Genomic DNA, 8,352 nt, shown 5'->3' on the forward strand with positions numbered 1-8,352 from the left:
TGAGACATGCTTTGTGTTGTAGAATATGGTCAATCTTAGAGAATGTCCCATGAGCTGATGAGAAGAACGTATATTCAGTGATTTTTGGGTAGAATATCCTGTAAATGTCAGTCAGGCCCATTTGTTCTAGAGTTCTGTTTAAGTTCACTTTTTCTTTGTTAATTTTCTGTTTGGAGTATCTGTCCTGTGCTGTCAGTGAGGTGTTGAAGTCTCCGACTATTATGGTGTTGCTGTCTATCAATTTGTTTGGATCAAGTAGAGTTTGCTTTATGAATCTGGGTGCAGCTAAGTTGGGTGCATACATATTTATAATTGTTGAACTGTACCCTTCACCATGATATAGTGACCCTGTTTGTCTTTCATTACTTTTGTTGATTTAAAAACTAAGTTATCTGAGATGAAAACTGCCACACCAGCCTTCTTTTGGCTTCTATTTGCTTGAAATATTGATTTCCACCCTTTTACCTTGAGTCTAAATGCATCCTTGCAGGTTACATGCATTTCCTGGAGACAGCAGATGCTTGGCTTATTATTTTTTATCCAATCGGACAGCCTATGTCTCTTGAGAGGGGAGTTCAAACCATTCACATTTATTGAGAGAACTGATAAGTGGAGTGAATTACTGTTCATTCTGTTGGGTTGCATTTTGTTGCTTTGTTTTTTCTCTTGAGCCATTGTGGAATCTAGCCTTTGATCTTTAACTTTTGAGTGGTTTCACATTCGAGAGTGTTTATTATGCTGATCCTTGTGTAATTCTGTTTTGAGTACTTCTTGGAGAGCTGGTCTTGTCTTGGTGAATTCCCTCTGTCTTTGCTTATCTGAGAATGTCTTTATTTCTCCTTCATATATGAAACTTAGTTTTTCAGGGTACAAGATTCTAGGCTGGGCATTATTCTGTTCCAGAAGAGTGAGAATGGGGCCCCAGTCTCTTCTGGCTTGTAGAGTTTTGGTTGAGAAGTCTGGAGTTATTCTGATGGGCTTTCCTTTGTATGTTACTTGTTTCTTTCCCCTTACAGCTTGTAAAAGGGCCTCTTTAGTGGATATTTTGTTCAATCTGATGACTGCGTGACGTGGTGTCTTCCTATTTGCACTGAATCTCCCTGGGGTCTGTTGAACTTCTTGTACCTGTATATCTAGACTTTTATCAAGGCCTGGGAAATTCTCCTCTATTAATTCTTCAAATAGCTTATCCAGCCCTTGAATGTTTTCTTCTTCACCTTCTAGAATCCCTATCACCCTCAGGTTCGGTTTTTTCACATAATCTCACATTTCTTGTAGACTTATTTCTTTTCTCTTAATTTTCTGCTCAATCTTTGTGACTGACTTGTTAAATTGGAAAGAGTTGTCTTCAGTCTCTGAGATTCTTTCTTCTGTTTGCTCTATCCTGTTCTTGAGGCTTTCCACTGTATTTTGTAGTTCCCTGAATAAATCCTTCATTTCCAAGAGATCAGTTTGATTTTTCTTTAATATTTCAATGTCTTTAGTGAATTTTTCTTCCAAGTCCTGGATTTTTTTTGTGGTTTCTTTGAGTTGGTTATCCATTTTTTTCTTGCATATCATTTAGTTTTCTTACAGTCTATGATTGAAATCCTTCTGTCATTTTAGTGTTCTGAGTTTAGTTAATGTCAATTGCTAGGGAGCTGTTGTTCCTCTTTGGGGGTGTGCTTTCCGTTTGAGTCTTCATACTTCCAGAGTTCTTTTGCTGGTTCCTTCCCTTCTGGATCAGTTGTTCCTTCTTGCCTTTAGGTTTTCGTTTGGTTAATGACATGCCCTGTTTACTCTCTGAGCTAGTAAGTTGTGTTTGTGGGTGAGATTCGACCACACCCTTTATGATGAATCAGTAGATGCAGTAAAAGGGTGTGCAGAATGACCTCCCTGTCAGTAGGTGGCACTTGCTGGGAGGAGCGAGCTGCAGTGCTATTTTTTGGTCCTGTAGCCAGCTCTTGTTCCTCTGGAGTGGCCCTCTTGTGCCTCGGGAGGTGAGTGGTGCCCTGGGACTTCGGAGTGTGTCCTTATTCTGCACCTCAGTGAGGGCAGGTCCGGTAGTGAGTCTGGGCTGGGCTGGGTTTGGTAAGCCTGCCCTCAGGCTCCACAGATGCTGTTAGCAGGTGCCAAAGGTCTGTTCTTTCCTTCTGTGCACAGCTGCCGGGAGGGGCTGAAATGGCTCCACTCAGCTGAAAAGTCTGGGCTTGGTGGGTGGGGCTGTCCAAGACCCACACTCTGGAGCAGTTCTCATCCCCTCCAACCTCCCCCACTCTGTGGCCTCTCCCAGGCCTCTGCCAGCAAGCAGGACCTCAGACTCATGGATCTCCCATGGCTGTTACTGGGCCAGGAGGTTCTCTACCCAGGATTGCAGCCTGAGCTGGGTGCGCAGCCCTCTTTTGGGAGGAGAGTTGTCGCTCAGGCATGCTGATCTGCCCCTGAAGGCACACACTCTTCCGTAGGCTCTTTCACAGCTCTCCCTTCTGTGCCCAGGGGCAGTGTGATCGTGACCTGGGTATACTGGGTCTGGTCTTCAGGCTTGTCCCTTGGGCCCTGAAGATCAATCCCTGACTCTGCCAGGGGGAGGGGTGCTGGTCTTGAATCACCTACAGGGTGCCCAAGCTGGATCTATTTCACTCCACCTCAGGATTTGCCCCACTCTCCTGGAGTCCCCAGGGAAGCAGCACCTGGGAGGGCTGGCGGGTAGGGAGCTCGCAGTCTGAGTACCCCTCAGTCTACTGTAGGGCCTCTAAAGGAAAGGTCCCGTTCCTTGCAGATACCTTGTTTGATGGCTAAATTGTCTCTCTGGGCACCCATGGGCAGGGAGGGGGAAGGAGAGAATGGGGCAATATGGTGTCTGCTGATAGGCTCAGGTCTGCGTGTGCGGAGAGGTGCCCCGAGGGAGCTGGGAGCCTGGTGCCCTGTCCGCAAGAGGCTCACTGCTCACTGGTGGCAGCCGTCTGTGGGCTGGTGTTGGCAGGTCTCTCCAACTGCTCAGGAGCCCACCAACAGTCCGAGATGCAAGGGAGGGGAAAGTTATCTGCTCCACCTACCCTTGTCGCTGGTCTCCGAGCCTCTCAGTGTCCTTTCTCCTTCCAGTTCTCCTCTGCAACATCTTCCCATGAAGTCTTCTGTAGTTTCAGGCACACTTCCTTCCGACCATCACACGATCTATGTTTTTCTGCTAGTTTATTTTTTTCACTTTCTTCGAAAATCTGTCTTTTTTGCAGAGACACTCTGACTGGCGGCTTTTCTCATCCGCCATCTTGGCTCCTCCCTATATGGACATTTTAACAGTGTTGATTCTACCAATCCACGAGCAAGATATGTTTTTCCGTTTGTTTGTGTCATCTGTGATTTCTTTCCTCAGTGATTCATAGTTTTCTTCATAGATATATTTCATCTCCTTGGTTAAGTATATTCCCAGGCATTTTATTTTCTTTGTAGCTATTGTGAATAGTATTCAGTCCCTGATTTGACTCTCAGCTTGAATGTTACTGGTATATTGAAATGCTACTGATTTGTGAACATTGATTTTGTAACCAGAGACTTTGCTGAATTTATTTATCAATTCCAGGAGTCTCTTGGTAGACTTCGAGGTTTTCTGGATACAAAATCATGTCATCAGTGAAAAGTGATAATTTGACCTCCCCTTTCTGATTTGAATATGCTTTATTTCTTTTTCTTGCCCGATTGCCCTAGCTAGAACTTGAAGTACCATGTTGACTAGAAGTGGTGACAGTGTCCGCCCTTGTCTTTTCTAGTTCTTAGGGGGAATGTTTTCAACTTTTCCCCATTCCTCATGATGTTGGTTGTAGGTTTGTCATATATGGCTTTTATAATTTTGGAAATATTCCTTCAATTTTTTAAGTATTTTTATCATGAAAGGGTAATGGATTTTGTTGAATGCTTTGTCTGCATCTATTGAGATGATCATATGGTCTTTGTTTTTTCTTTTCTTTATGTGGTGAATCACATTTATTGATTTATGAATGTTTAGCCATCCTTGCATCCCTGAAATAAAGCCCACTTGGTAATGGTGGATTATTTTTTGATATGCTGTTGAATTTGGCTTGCTAGTATTTTATTGAGGATTTTTTCCTCTATTAATATATTCATAGGGGATATTGGTCTGTAGTTTTCTTTTTTTGTTGTGTGCTTTCCTGGCTTTAGTATCAAGGTGACACTGACTTTATGGAATGAGTTGGGGAGAAATTCCTTGCTTTTGTATGTTATGGAATAATTTCTGTAATATGGGTACCAGTTCTTCTTTGTAGGAGGTAGAATTCAGCTGTGAATCCATTTGGTCTGGGGCATTTTTTTTGTTGGAAGATTTTATTATTACTGCTTCAATTTTATTGTTTGTTATTGGTCTGTCCAGCTCTATGTCTTCGAGATTGAGTCTTGGGAGGTTGTGTGTTCCCAGGAATTTTTCTATTTCCTCTACATTTTCTAGTTTATGTGTATAGAGATTTTCATAGTGATCATGGATGATGTTTTGTATTTCTGTGGTATCAGTTGTAATGTATCCTTTTTCATTTCTGATTCAGCTTATTTGGGTCCTTTGTCATCTATTCCTGGTTAATCTGGATAGAATTCTGTCAATTTTTTAAATCTTTTCAAAGAACCATCCTTTTGTTTTGTTGATTCTTTGTATTATTTTTTTGTTTCTCATTTCATTTAGTTCTTCTCTCCCCTTTGTTATTTCTTTTTTTCTTCCAGCTTTGTGCTTGCTTTGCTTTCCCTTTTCTAATTCTTTGAGATGTGACATTAAGTTGTTAATTTGTGATATTTCTATCTTTTTGATGTACACATTTAAGGCTATGAATTTTTCCCTGAAGAATGCTTTTGCTGAGTCCCCTAGATTTTGATTGCTTGTGTCCTCTTTGCCATTCAGTTGAAAGAATATTTTAATTTACATCTTAATTTCATTCTTGACCCAATAATTGTTCAGCAACAAGTTGTTTAATTTCCATGACTTTGTGTAGATTTGAATGCCTCTCTTGTGGTTGATTTCTAGTTTTATTCCACTGTGGTCTGAGAAGATATACAGTATGATTTCAATATATTTGAATTTGTTGAGGTCTGCTTTGTGGCCTAAGATATGATCAATCTTGGAGAACACTCCATGTGCTGCTGAGAAGAATGTATCTTTGGTAGTTTTTGGGTAGAATGTTCTGTAAATGTCTGTCAGGTCTATTTGATTTAGAGTCTTGTTTAGATCCAGCATTTCTTTATTTATTTTCTGCTTTGATAATTTGTCCAGCTCTGAAAGTGGGTTATTGACATCCCGAGCAATTATGATGCTACTATTTATTTCTTTGCTTAGCTCTAGTAAAATTTGCTTTATATGTCTGGGTGCACCTGTGTTAGATGCAGAAATATTTAGGACTGTTATGTCTTCTTGTTGAGTTGGTCCCTTTACCATTATATAATGACTCTTTTTGTCTTTTTTTGCCTTTGTTGATTTAAAATCAATTTTATCTGATATGAGAATGGCTACACCTGCTCTCTTTTAGTTTCCATTTGTGTGGAATTTTTTTCCATTTTTTCATGTCAAGTCTGTGTGTGTTCTTGTGGTGTATATGTTTCCTGGGGACAGCAGATACTTAGGTTGTGTTTTTTCACCATTCATTCAGGCTATGTCTTTTGAGTGGTGTGTTTAAACCATTAATGTTAACAGATAGGATTGATATGTGGGATGCTGTTCTGTTCATCATGTTTGGTAGTACCTTGTTGCTTTGTTTTCCCTCTTATGCTATTTGTTTATTGTGAGATTTAGATTTTTTGAGTGATTTTGTACTGGTGGTTATCTATTGTGTTGATTTGTGAATAATGCAGTTCTGAGTATTTCCTGAAGGTCAGGTCTCGTCATGAGAAATTCCCTCAGTGTTTGCTTGTCTGGCAATGACTTAATTTCTCCATCAAATGTGAGGCTTTTGATATAAACTAGGATACAAAACTCTAGACTGCTGGTTGTTCCATTTATGAAGATTGAAGATGGGACCTCCCTCCCTTCTGGTTTGTAAGGTTTCCACTGAGAAGTCTGCTGTTAGCCTGATGGGTTTTCCTTTGTAGGTAAATTGTTGCTTACATCTGGCTGCTTGTAGAATTTTCTCCTTCATTTTGACTTTGGCCAGGTTGATTACTATGTGTCTTGGAGATGTCCTGCTTGCTATGAATCTTCCAGAGTTCAATAACCATCTTGTATCTGGATGTCTGGCTCTCTGGAAATACCAGGGAAGGTTTCCTCAATAATTACCTCAAATAGCTTTTCAGGGTTTTTAGCCCTTTCTTATTCTCCTTCAGGAATACCTATAATTCATATGTTAGTTCTCTGCACATAGTCCCATATCTTTCTATGTGATTGCTCTGCCTTTTTGTTCTCTTCTCTGCCTCTTTAAATTATTGGGTTAGTTTGAGAGCCTTGTCTTCAAGCTCTGAGATTGTTTCTTCTCCTTGGTTTAGTCTGTTACTGATGCTTACTGCTGTGTTTTGAAATTCCCTAAATGACTCTTTCATTTCTTTACATTCTATGGTATCCTTTTTTATATTGTCTAGCTCTTCAGTGACTTTTTCATTAATTTCCTGATAAATTTTTTGGCTTATTTTTGTTGGTTTTCAACTTTTCTTTCAATTCCATTCATCTTATTTGCCATCCATATTCTGAATTCCATTTCTGTCATTTCAGCAGTTTCCTTGTGGATGGGGTCCATCACTGTAACTCCATTGTGATCTCTTGGGGGTGTCGAGTTATTTTATTTTTTTTCATGTTGCCAGGGTTCTTTTGCTGGTCTTCTCAACTGGCTCCTCTTCTCTCAGCTCTGGGTTAATATTATGGTGCTATGGGGCACTTGTTTTCCTTTGCCAAACAGGGAACTCTCCTGTTTAATTAGGGGAAGGAAAGGGCCCTAGGTGGAGCTTCCATAACCTACTCTGGAATGTTGATCTGTCAGGGGAGGGGTGGGTGCACTGAAAGCCTGTGGAATAGCTGTTCTCTTTTGACCCATTCCCTTGTCATTGCCTCAGTTTGAGCCAGTGCTGGATGATCTTCATGTGGGGTGGAGGGTTGTTCCCCTGTTCATTGGTTGGAGTTTGAGTTGGGGGCTAAATGCAAACCTCTCCACCATGGCTGTTGTTGTGGGGGATTGCTCTGGCTGGGGTCACCCAGTGCAGGTGACAATGGAAGCTGAGTGAGTCTATTTAAGCATGGTTATGGATGACTGGGCTCTGGACATTTACATAAACCAGGTCCAGGAGTAATGTCTGCTTAGGGCTGGGGGGCGGTCCCAGGTGAAACATTGAACCTTTAGGAGTTTCTGCAGCCCAGCAGCAGTGGTGGAAACTCAGTGATAGTGTCTTGGGGCCTAGGATCAACTCTGGAATCTTGAGGGTATTGTTACAGGCCCAGTGGAGGCTCTGGAGATACAGGGCCCAGACACAGTGAGAGCTTCGGAGCTGGATCTGGGGATTACCGGAGCATAGCCACACTGATGGAGGCCTGTTCCACCAGTGTGGAGACTGCTGGTGCCCAGTCATGCAGGCAGTGGTTTGTCTCAGCAGCCCAGGGACTGCAGCGGCAGGCTGAAGCTGCTGGTTAGCTGAGGTTCTCAGGGAATTAAGAATTCCTTTTTAATTCTTTAAGTTCTGCAGTTCTACTGTTAAGCATCAGGTCTGGAGTTATTATCCTGGCCGGTGTTTAGAGTGCCCTTCCTTTCTGAGTACTTATATCTATCTTCATTCTGTCATTAGTGCTTCAAATATTATTTCTCTATAACTCGCTCCATTTCCTTCTTCAGAAATCCTAGCAGGCATATATTGAAAGTTTTCAACTTAGTTTTCGTGTCTTTCAACTGCTGTTTCATATTTGATATCTGTCTCTCTCTGCTGCATTCAAAGTGAATTACTCAGAACTCCTTCTCATTTCTCTAATTCTTTACCTGTGTTCAGCCTAGACTTTGTTTCATTTATAGAGGTTATTTTTAAAACTTACTGCTTCCTTTTCTATACATGTGTGCCTTTACATATTATCTGTTTTCATAATTTCCTATCTTTTTAATTGAAGAACTCTATTGCTATAAATATACAAATTTTAATGTGTTTGTCACATAGGTCTGTAACATTAATTTTACCTGGAGTGAGTTCTTATTTATTGTTGGCAATTTTCTGTTATAACCATATTAATGGTACATTTCAGAAAACAGAGATATATTTATTATGTTTTCTCTAACAGTTGTCTGATAAAATAGTTTGTTCACTCATTCACAAAAAGTCAGTACTGCTCTCATTCAGGAGGGTAAAGGCAAAACCTAAGGTGACATTCATGATTCTTCCCAGATGGAGGAGGGGACTATTAAGTCCCCTTAATTT

This window comes from Propithecus coquereli, unplaced genomic scaffold (genome assembly GCF_000956105.1).
Source record: "Propithecus coquereli isolate 6110/MARCELLA unplaced genomic scaffold, Pcoq_1.0 Scaffold12, whole genome shotgun sequence".
NCBI lineage: Eukaryota > Metazoa > Chordata > Mammalia > Primates > Indriidae > Propithecus > Propithecus coquereli.